General features: G+C 52.5%; 1 protein-coding gene across 3 annotated transcripts in view; it reads left to right on the top strand.

Annotated features, from left to right (window-relative positions):
* LOC146201233 (uncharacterized protein C15orf61) overlaps positions 1 to 12,240 on the top strand; it is a 224,895-nt gene that overhangs the window by 26,671 nt on the left and 185,984 nt on the right. The window lies entirely within an intron of this gene.

Raw genomic sequence — 12,240 nt, 5'->3', positions numbered from 1 at the left:
CCCATTACGAGGAGCAGCGCAACGACGGCAGGGTGAGCTGGGAAGATGTAGCTGCCTCCTTCCCTGAAGCGTTGGCTTATAAACAACTTAAAGCAGAGATCGAGCAACTAAAGTCAGAAAATAAGAAACTAAACAAGCAATTAGGCATCGCAGCCAATCCGAACAACACATTACTCCAATTGACGCAACAGGCACGTCAGATGGAGGAGGATAAGGTAGAGGTACACCCTCCGTACCCACAGCAGCTAAATACTAGCACCGTCGACAGGCAAACTGCACTCGAGATGCCACAGCAGGCACCAATGCCACAGGCAGCAGCACCGCAGGCACCCATGTCGCAATATACCGAGAACACCCAAACGAAAGACCGCATTACCCGCTTGGAAAACACAGTCCAAGATCTCATGGAGAATAAATTGCAAATTATGATCGAGACAACAATCAAAAGCATGTTAGAATCAGTCATATCAAGCCCATGATGGAAACACATGAACCAGTTATAATCAGGATGCAAGTGCAGGAGATTATAACTGACCGACAAATTCAGGAAGTTTCGGATGTTTCTCACAACAAGGGCACGAAACTACAGAGTGACATGGGAAATTGGGAACTCTTCGCCTAGTCATCCCTGAACTTGATAAAGAACCTGAAGATGCACCACAGGATCAGACACACCTTTCTAATCCTCCACATGGCACCACAATAAACCAAGACCTAAACTCACCATTCTACAATGGAACTGCAGAGGACTAAAGCGTAAGAGGGAAACATTACAACAATACATAGACTCTTATTCTCATGCGCCGCAAATAATAGCCCTTCAAGAAGTGAATATGGAGGCTAAGATCAGAGGATGCTCAACACATCAAACAAACCCCTCGACATGCATTTTGTTCCACAAATCATGCACAGCAACTACTGTAGACCTTGATCTACACAGCGACATTGAATATACCTTCATAAAGTTGCTACCACAACACCGAAACAGCAAGGGCACCTATGTACTCAATATATATATAGTCGTCCCAAACAGCGCCGCATAGCCTTTGACGCTATCTTTCTCAAAACGCCAAGAGAAGCTCAAACAGCTCCCCTAGTTATAGTCGGCGACTTTAACGCTTCTAGCCCCTTATGGGGATATCCAAAGGAAGACACTAAAGGCAGGAAACTAGCTTCCGTCATCGCTGACATGGCACTTACCTTACTGACCTGTAGAACCCGACTCGAGTCGGTACCAGCATAACTCGGGATACCTCCACCGACATCACGCTCGTCTGCAAAGCCTGAGTGGCTTAATACAGGAGAGACCTTAGGCAGTGATCACTACGTGCTGCAGACCATCTTTGAAAGCAACAATCATAGCGAACCACATGGGCAAGCCAGAGTGACAGACCAGAGAAATTCAGAAAGGACACTAAACTAGTTACTTCGGAACAAATATCTAGTTGGGCGGCATTTGTACTCGACCTTAAAGAAAACCTCACAAAAACCCTTGCCACCACAGAGGACCACCTAGCTGTTGACAACCATCTCCTACACCTTTGGGAAGCTAGACGTAGTCTCATAAAACGGTAGAAGAAACAAAGGCACAATCGAAAACTCAAAATTCGAATAGCGAAGCTAACTACTCAAGTAGACCAATGCGCATGGGACCTCGCTCGCACCAATTGGCTAAAAAGGTACGAATCCCTCAAGGGTCGCCTAGACAGCAAGACTACGTGGAACCTTCTCCGATGCCTAATTGATCCACCGAAATCAAAGAATGAACATCGTAGAAATTTGTGTCGAGCCATACACAACATTTAAGGCACGGATGGCGAACTCGTGGATGAACTCACGCGTCGCTATATCTTATCTGCACTTCGAGAGACGCAGAACCCTCGAATCCAGAATACAGCGGGAAACCGAACGAAGACCTAGATAAAGACTCCACTTTAGAAGAAATCATAGCAGCACTAGCAGATATGCGCCGAGGTGCAGCCCTGTGACAAGACAAAATTACGGTTGGGCTTTTAACCAACTTGGCACGGAGGCACTGCAGCTACTTACGGATTATGTTAACGAATGTTGGTGCATCGCCACCATTCCACAGGCATAGAAAACAGCCAAAGTACACTTTCTCCCCAAAACCGGTAAGAAAATCAGCATTGAAAACCTACGCCCCATATCCCTCACATTGTGCGCAGGCAAACTCATGGAAAAGGCAGTCCACGCGCGTCTCTCCAACTATCTAGAGAACGAACTACTGCCACACACGATGTTTGGATTCAGAGCACATCTGTCCACCCATGATGTGCTTCTGCAACTCAAACGCGAAGTCATTGATCCAACACGCAGAAACAGTGACCGAGTACTTCTATCCCTCGACCTCAAAGGAGCGTTTGACAATGTCAAACACTCACACAATCCTCCAGAACCTCCAGACCACAAACTATGGCCAGCGAGGCTACTCATACATCTATGATTTTCTTAAAGACGGAACGGTCAACATCAGCACTGGCACGAAACAAACAACGCAAGTGCAGGTGTGCATGAGAGGCACTCCGCAAGGGGCAGTATTATCCCCACTTCTGTTCAACATTGCACTCCGGAATCTTCCACCCCTTCTAAATGAAATACAGGTATACGAAATGCCCTGTATGCTGACAATATAACCATCTGGACAACCACGGGTAGTATGGGAATGATTAAAGAAAAACTACAAACAGCGGCAACGACAGTACAGAATTATGCACGAGCATGTGGACTCGTGTGGATCGACATCCATGTTGACAACTCACCCATCAAGGAAGTTCAGGCCATCAAGATGCTGGGTCTTTATATGAATAAGAAGGGCAACAACCACCTCGCCATCCAGAAACTTCGCCTCTTGAGCGAGCAAGTCGCCAGGATGATTGCCAGAATAACGACGCGGAAATCAGGGATACGCGAAGAAGATACTCTCAAACTGGTGCAGGCTTTCGTCATGAGCCGCATCCTCTATGCAGCACCCTACCTCCGTCTCAACAAGTTTGACATCAAGAACCTTTATCTGTAGGTCATGGCAGCTGAGCATGCGCCGCCTCCCAGGCCTCCCTAGAAGGGCGGGTAATGAAGGATTGGGAACGGTGGGGATTGGATGGACAGGCCCAGACGGCCTCCCTAGAAGGGCAGGTAATGAAGGATTGGGGACGGTGGGGATTGGATGGACAGGCCCAGACCATGTGGAAAACGTCCGAGAAGGTCGCTCCACACAGGCTGCAGCCCCCATCAAAGTCTGCATTAAAGTGCTTCAAGACTGCCGGGCACAGCATTGTGTTTGTAAAAATTTTGAGAAGGAGCCTTTCGTCCGCTCTTCGGAGACCTTTACAAGGTTCCGGAAAGCGGCGATGGCTGTCCTTATAGTATGTGGTAATTTCTTTGAATGTGATAAGAGGTTGAGTGGGCTTGGAGTAGACTTCCCGAGCGAGTTTGAGTGCCCGGGGAGAGAGCGCGGGCCGCCTGATTGGCTAACTCATTGCCCAGGAGTCCCTGATGGCCGGGAGCCCAGATGAGATTGCAATCTTGAGGGTCGCTGGACCGACAACAATTTTGTAGGATGCGCTTGGCTAGAGGAGGTATCCAACCCAGCCCATAATTCCAGGCCCCCTTGGAGTCGGTAATGATGTGTTTTACTTGTGGGAGGGAGAGGGCGAGCGCAATCGCGATTTCCTCCGCGTATGTTGTGTTGTGGGCCTGGAACGTGAGTCCTGTCACTGTGTTGGTGTTGTGGACCACTGCTGCGATGAACCACCTCTCACGGTAGGGACCTGCAATGTCCACGTAGTATACATGTCTACCATAATACCGCTCCAGTGCTTCCGCACGCGCCTGGCGACGGCCATTGTGATCAGAGTGACATGTTGCGGGACCGCTGGCGGCTGCGTTTCAATGGAGGCAAAACTGAGAGGCGACCGTGTGTTGTGCTATGCGATGTTAGTGTACGTATAAAGATCCCAGGTGGTCAAAATTACTCTATAGCCTTCCACTAGGGTTTCTCTTTCTCTCTATTTTCACTCCTATCTCCCTCCTTTCCCTTACTGTGCGGTTCAGGCGTCCACAGAATCAAGTATAACAAATACTGCCCCGCCGGGGTGGTGCAGTGGTAAGACGCCCGACTACTGTGCCGGAGTTCCCGGGTTCGAACCCGACCGCGGCGGCTGCGCTTCGATGGAGGCGAAACGAAGAGGCGTCGTGTGCTGTGCGATGTCAGCGCACGTTAAAGATCCCCAGGTGGTCGAAATTACTCCGTAGCCCTCCACTACGGCTCCTCTTTCTCTCTTTCCACTTTCATTCCCACCCTCCTCCCTTCCCTTACGGCGCGGTTCGGGTGTCCACAGAGCAAGTGTGACAGTTACTGCGCCTTTCCCTTCCTGTGAACCAATTTAACTTAACTTTAACTTTAGCTCCTTTCGCCTTTCCCTTCCTGTGAACCAATTATGGTGCGGGACAGATAGCGCGCCTTTCCTTTTCTATAAACCATTTAAGTTTTCATTTCATAAAACTAAGAAGACTCTTCCCTTCAGTAAGGACAGCGAGTCATGGTTATAACCCGTTTTTGCATCCGTATGCCTGTCTGCCTCGATGCTCTCTTGCACCATCTTACATTTGTCTCCACACCGAGCGCTCACACATCTGCCTCGCCGAAGAAGTCCGTAGGCTCGCCTCGCTACGCACCCTGGCATCGCAGTACTGTTCGAAGTATCGCTACGACCGATGATGTATGTATATCTGCTATGTGCCCAGCAGCTTTGGCTGCGCGCACCTGCCTGCAGTGTGATTTTTATCTCGAGAGCTGAGGTGCCAATATGGTGGCCCATTCTTTGTTCTTACCAACTACGGAGATCTGTTACGTAACATCTTGTCATACTACAGAAGGTGACCGCTCTAGAAAACACCCGTAATGCGTGCCTCGTAGCTGAAGCCCTTCCATGCTCGGGACCTCTCTGGACTAGCCCAGAAGTCCTCGTCTGTAATGGGGTGAACTGCTAGAAGAAACACATGATGGCGCACGCATGGCGCTCACAACGAGGTTCTTACGCTGTCGCACTGTCAAAGTTAAGGTGTACATCCTCGCAAGTTTTCGAACTTCGATCCACGGACATATTAGCCGAGTTGTGGTAAAAAACTTTTATTCGTATGAAGGTGAAAAGTAAACAAAATGACATAGCATCACTGCGGGTGGCCTTCGGGATGCCGGTTGTGGCGTCCAGGCCGTGCGTAGTCTCAACTCCCTCTGCTCAGGTCGCCAGCCGATGTTGGAGATCCGGCTCGGTTCTGGACAAAGCAGACATCGGCTGCGGCAGACTGGTAAGGTACCAAGAGGCAGGGATCAAGTGTGCCGGGCAGGAATACGGGATATGAGCGTAGACAGCGCGGCAGCAGTCACATAAGCGGCTGCCCGGCGACTACGTCCCGGAGTGAAGGTGGAGGACAAAACATCTTTATTAGCGGGGTGGGTGGACCCTCAGTCCAAGGTCCCTTGGCCGTGGCTGCAAGGAAGGCAAGACATGCTGGAGGAAGATAGGTGTGAGCCTGAAGGTGGCGCCATAAGTGGTACTGATGGGAGATATTTGTGCGGAGGGTTAAAAGACGACAAAGGCTGTAGTGCAAGGTGATTTTTTTGGTGCGTGGGGTGGTGAAGAAAAGCCTTTATTGAAGGCCAAAATTAAAGAAAAATTCATAGTGGCTTAGCTGTAGATAAACCTAAAAGATTGCGAAAGCAAGAGAGGCGAAGTTATTGTGCTCTAGGGCACTATAGCGAAGTGTCTCCGATGGAAGACGACACCACCTGTTGGGGGCCTCGATGTGCGCGCCCTCGCGTCTTCGAAAGGTGGAGACAATTTCGCCATATTTTGACCCACCCTTCTCATAGTGCTTCAGGAGCGTTCCTGTTATCTGATCCCAATCTTGAACGCCCGCCAAGGAACGCCACGCCACAGGAGCGATGGCATACCATCCAAATGCACACTTCTCGGAGAAAGTGTGAGATACTGCGCATTTCCTCCTTGTCTAGCGTTCCTGCCATCTGCAATCCAAAACTTGAACGCGCGCCAAGGAACGCCACGCGACAGGGCTCAAATATGGAGGCGTTGTGGGTGTAGGAAGAAGGAAAAGAAAACATTGCCCATGATTACGTTACTGTGCGATGTCAATGCACGTTAAAGAGCCCCAGGTGGTCGAAATTTCCGGAGTCCTCCACTACGGCGTCTCTCATACCGAGTCGCTTTGGGACGTTAAACACCACAAACCAAACTTCCTAATGCGAAATTTGAGCGCAGCTCATCAGCTGTTTCACCTTTTCGATAGATTGATGCAAAGATTTCGAGCAAGACACGTATGTACAATTACAGACAACTTTTTTAATTTTTCACACGTATTCCTTCAAGAAACACTCCACTAACAGTTCTTGGCTGTCATGAAAGAAGCTTCGTGGTCGGATAATTGAAGAGAGCAGTTGAGTTATCGGAAGGTTGCGGGAGGCAGCGCGTGGGCCCATAGGAACGTTACGCGACGAACAGATAGCAGCAACTAACTGATCCCGCTAGCGAGTGAAGCGACAGAACTGCATGCACGCAACGTGATCCGCTGATAGCGAGCCGGCGTTTCGGCAACCGGAGGGCACCTTCGCCGCCACGCAGGAAGAGTTGGGACCCCCTCCTCTTTCTGCATGGCGGCGACGGTGTTCTACGCAGTCACTGTCTTGACTCGTTAGCGGTGTCAGCGCCATCAGTCCGTCGCTGCTATCTCTCCGCCGCGCAGGCAGCGACCCCGGCCCCCCTCCTTTCCTCGTGTTCTCCGGTTGCTGTGCGCGCTCCTGCCCCCATCATTCGCCGCTGAGTGTGCCCCTCCCCCCCGCCCCCTCTTTCTGCGAGGCTTCGGTTGCCAAAGCGCCGGTTCGAACTGGGGGGCTGAAAGGGGGCGGAGCTGGTTACGAGGTCGACGCCGACGACGCGCAACCCAGGAACGGGCGCCAAAGAGCTGGGCTCTAAAATGCACGGGCCTGGTACTGGCTTTGTAGCTGAGCCACCTCCGCTGCCTCGTGCGTGCAGAAGAGGATGCAGAGAAGAAAAAAAGAGGGAGAGAAAGACGCGCGCCGCAACAGCCGTCGTCCACCGCCTAAGCGGTGGCAGGTGCAATGATGGCCTGCAACAGATAAAAATTTGATGGCTGGTTAGCCCCCGCCGCAAGCTGCGTTGACCTACCGTCCCAGCCCCGTAGGGCCAGGAACAACCATCCTTCTTCACCTCCTCTCTCATGGAGGCATAGAGGCGGCACTGACCCCTTCTAAGAATATCCCCACCCTTCAGAGTGGCGGAGTGGGCGGGCGCATCGAGGCACTCTACCACCTGTTAGAGTCACAAGTGGTAGGGTGCCTCCCACCTGTTAGACCACACCGCACCTAGTGGGAGAAGTGCGAAACGCCCGGCGTGGCTACGATCGACACACGCTACGCTGAAGAGCCAACTTGGTAGCCCAGCTGTTGTTGTTGTTATGAACTTTATTTTTCCACCGATGTAGGAGGCCCCCTACTCCCCGCCCCCGGCACGCAGGCCTATGGGACGGAGGCCGGGGCCTCCGCGACTAAAAACAGGCGAAGTGACAGTGTTTCTTCGCGGCTTCAGCCGCCAGGCGGACAGCTTGCTGGTGGTTGGCGGGGGACTCGCTCCGCAGTAGCAGTTCCCAGGCTTCTCTACTGTTTATGTTTTTCTTGGCGCCATGGGAATCAAGGCATTGCCAGATTATGTGATCCAGAGTACCCCTTACTCCGCAGGTTTCGCACTTATCGTCCGCCTTTTCCTCCACTAGCGTGTGGAAAAGCCAGACGGGACTTGGGAAATTCCCAGCTTGCAGGCGCCGCCAAGCGACGGCCTCCTTGTTAGTTAGCGTTCGGTCCGGTGGTGGCAGGGACCTTCTGCTAAGTCTGTAGTGTTCTAAAATTTCCTTATAAGTTTGCAGCCTCTCGTCCATCCCATCGCAATCAGGCGGCTCTACGGCTGCCCGGAAGTAGAGAGCTCGTGCGCCGCCTCGTTGCCGGGGACGGACTCGTGCGCGGGGGTCCAAATAATTCGAATCTTTCTTTCAAGTTTTCCTTTCTCTAAAATTTTGGCTGCCTCCGTCGAGACCCTCCCTTTTCCAAAGTTCCAGACACCTGTTTTGCTGTCACTAATAACTAGGCTGGCTTCCGTTCCAACGCAAGCGAGCGCTATTGCAACTTCTTCAGCCGTGTCTACATTTCGGCTTCTAACGGACGCGGCGGCGGCGGGCACGCCGCGGCCGTTGACGACCACAGCCACCGCCGCCCCCGACTTCCCGCTAGCCGCGTCCACGTAGGCGACCTCCCCCGGCTTCATTTTCCCCGCTTTCTTTGCGAGCGTCTCGGCCCTCTTTTGTCTCCTCTCCTTGTTGTACGTAGGGTGCATGTTTTTAGGTAGGGGGGGGGGGGGGGCACTATTATATATTCGCGACACTCTCGTGGAATGTCTACTTCGTGGCTTGTTCCTCTATCTGACTGCAGTCCCACCCAGCAGAGGATGGTTCTGCCCGTGGTGGTTCTGCTTAATCTTTCTAGTTGCGCCATGCGCACAGCCTCCGCTAGTTCCATCCAATTGTTGTGCACCCCCATTTCGAGGAGGCGTTCAGTCGAGGTCGAGATGGGTAGTCCCAGAGCCCTCTTCGCGCATCGTCTGATGAGTGCGTCTATTCTCTGCTTTTCGTCTGATCTAATGTTTAGGAATGGTGTGGCGTAACATATGCGGCTAGTGATTTAAGCCTGCATTAGTTTCAGGAGCCTTCGTTCCTTAAGGCCCCGACCCTTTAGTGCGATTCTCCTGAACAGACCCGTGACTTGCGTGGCGTACGCGTTCAGCTTCTTCACCGTTGTATCGTTGTACCCATCTGCTTGTAGAAACAGCCCCAAGATCCTAATTTGTTCGACTTTTGGCACTATTTGGCCGTCTACTGTTACGCTGATGTTTATCTGGCGTTTACACCTGAGCGCCTTCGGGTTGTAGATAAACAGTTCCGATTTTTGTGGAGAGCACGAGAGGCCCCTTTCGGCCGCGTAGGACGCCACGCGCTGGTATGACGTCAGTAGTCACGTGGTGTAAAGCGTAACTACCGGACCATGCTACGCTGAAGGCTCGAAACCTGGCTTTAGTGTTGCTTTCGCAATAAAACTACATAGCAGCGTTGCGGGTGGCCTTCCTGAGAAGCGCATCGCGCATATCTATTCCTGGCAGTGGCAGGCTTGCTCGGTCAGTGACTGTGCCGGAGTACCCGGGTTCGATCCCGACCGCCGGCGGCTGCGTTTCGATGGAGGCGAAACGAAGTGGCGTCCGTGTGCTGGGGGTTGCTGCGTTTGCCTTCGAGCCATGCGGACGCGCTTCACATGGGCTCCGTCAACGTTTGCTCGTCGCGGCGAAATATCAACCTGAACTGACCTGGGCTCCATCGGACACAGTCAGTGAAGGTGTTGTGCACCTCTACGAACCATTTTTCGGACATTTCCATCCACTGGAAGCGAGTTTAAAAGCTTTGCCTGTGCGCCAGATGCGGCACCGCCGCCGCCGCCGGTTAGGCTTAACGTCGCCGGCTGTTCATCCACTCATTCGTCTTCGAGTCTACATCATCCATGATGGAGTACCTCGTCGATGGCGAAGACGTTTCCCACAAGAATTCGAAAATGATCCACGGTGGTCCCGTGCCGTCCGGGCCCGCAACCAACTATATATCCCACCACGAAGCATTCGTCGTCAAAACACGCATCAGAAGAGTCCAGCTCCCGGGCAGGTTCAGGTAAGCCAGCCCAATCGCTGCAAGGCGTATCTACTCCACCCAAAATCAAGAAGCACGCTCCACTTCCCCGTTTACCAACTTTAGATTTCAAGATCGTATTTCGCCCGGGTGGTCGCCTCGACCTGCGTCTCATGAACGGCGGTGCTCTGCTCCTTCTCTGCACTGGCACAGAAATTGACTACCATGGAGGTTCCAAAACAGCTCGTTTTTTTACGGCAACCTGTACGCATGTTACCCTTTCAAGGCGAAAGTTGAAGCATGCACCAACTGCCCCAAGCCAGGCCACCGTGCTGATGTGTGTCTCAAAGAATGCACCGGCATTTGCCCGCGTTGCGGTGCGTCTCATCCCATCAAATTGCACTCTCAAGTGTATCCTCTGCAGCGGAACGCACTTCACAGGAGCGCGCAAGTGCAAAGTGCGTTTCGAACGCTCCGGCAACAAAACGCCGGTCTCCAATACTGGAACAACGCCTCCGGCAGGTCTACTGCCATCTCCGCCATCCAAAACTTAGAGTCGCGAAGCCGCCGACGCTCCTCCTCCCGCTCAAGGACTGGTCGCAGTAGGAGCCATAGTGTCCTTCCCGCCACTTCCAGGCCAAAAAGCCCAGGATCCCTCGAAAAACCAGGTGAGCTGGCGGCTGCAGCCTTCCTCGCTCGAGAAGGAAAACGCGGAGATCAGAGCCCAATTATCCTCCCAGGGTCGCGAAATTGCCGCTCTTAAAGAGCAGCTCCAAATCCTTCTAAGGCGTGAACGCTCCCCAGTTCCATTGCCCCTAGTGGTGACCCTCGACAAATCCAAACATGCCCCGTTCCTCCCCTGTCTCTATCCCCTCCACCTCCTCCTCACGCGCCACGTCAGCAGCACGCGGGCTCCCCATAAACGGAAGCCCGCTGATGACGCCAGTTCTTCCTCCCAGCCAGTCACTGACAACCTTGTGCACCAGGTCACGTCATTCATGCAAGATTTTGAGAAACGCATGATGGCGACGCTTAATACGTTCCGCTCTGAAACTCAAATATGGATGAAGAGCATTTCTGATCGCATGGCGACGTTCGAAACTCACCAGACCAATCAAGAGGCACCTGTTGCGCAAATCTCGAGCCTTCCCCTCCCCCCCCCCCCCAGAGGTCATATGCCACCGGCTACATCTTCCGCACTCTCCGTCATTGTCCAAAATGTCGGTGACACCCCAAACTATTAAGGTGTGGCAGTGGAACTGCAGGGGGTTTCGTTCAAAACGAGACAACCTGCACCTTCACTTACAGAACCTTTCCAACTGCGACACCACCAGTGTCATTACGCTTCAGGAAACTCTGACGTCAGTCAAGCTCCGTAATTACACTACACATGAACTATCTACACCACAGACCAGGGTCGCCACACTCGTCCATCGCAATCTCACTGCGATAGAGCACCCGTTAGAGGTAGACGACGTGGACGGTCTCTTGCTGCAGCCTCTCCCCCGCACACGCAAATCACAGTCTTTTCATCCTAAATCTTTATAGCCCTCCCAAAAGTCCTCCTGCCCTCCTTCTTGCTGCTGTCCACAAGACGCTGTCGATAAGTTCGAACAATTCATTGCTGATCGTGGGTGACCAACGCCAACCACATCAGCTGGGGGTACCGTAAGAATTGTCCTCATTCATTCTGTGGTCATTCATTCAGGACAAGGGCCTCTCCCTCCTTAATGACACAGCGTTCCCCATGTTGTGAAACTGACACATGTAACGGCTAGGCCTCCGTCTTTCCAGCCAGTAGCGACCTTCTCAGAAGAAGCGAAGCCGACAGGGAGCCTCGAACACGAAAAGGGCGTTCCCGGTCATAGGGAGCAACGGGAGCGTTTTCCACGAAGGCTACTCACCAACGCCGCTCTGTAAACAGCCGCGCTCATAAATTGTGAGACCGCGGCGCCGGCGCAGGGCTGCCGGAGCTGAAGAGGCGAGCGCCGGCAGTAACAGGGAAAGGAGGAAGACGGCGGCGAAGCGTTTCAAGTCGGCGACAAGCCAGAAGCTTTTTGTACCCCGTCCTTTTCGGACGTGCCATGTATTCGTGCGTAATATAGTCCTCTGTTTTGTTTTCGTCAAAAAACGTAGTTGTCTCTTCACTTTTATCTAATGTCGAATCCAAGCTCAAAAGTTATCTCACATATCGGTGCCGAAACCCGGGAATAAGATCAAAGTTTCTTGTGAGCCTTTCATCATTGTGTGTGAGCGGGCGACATCGTACCGGCTGCCCCTAGGAAAAGCCTCAACGAAGACAACGGTGAAGTGACCGAGAACCATGGAGAAACGAGAGCGCGGCGTGGACAGAGTACAGTCCTGATCAAGGAGGTCGCAACAGCAGTCTAGAGCCGGGATGCCAGCGTCGAGACCCTGACAACTCTGTCGTACCGATTGGAATGCAATAATAACGAACTGCGAAGA

This window comes from Amblyomma maculatum, chromosome 2 (genome assembly GCF_055883805.1).
Source record: "Amblyomma maculatum isolate TAMU_Amacu chromosome 2, ASM5588380v1, whole genome shotgun sequence".
Taxonomy (NCBI): domain Eukaryota; kingdom Metazoa; phylum Arthropoda; class Arachnida; order Ixodida; family Ixodidae; genus Amblyomma; species Amblyomma maculatum.
The sequence above is the reverse complement of the archived record's forward strand: the minus strand, read 5'-3'. Positions and strand labels throughout refer to the sequence as shown.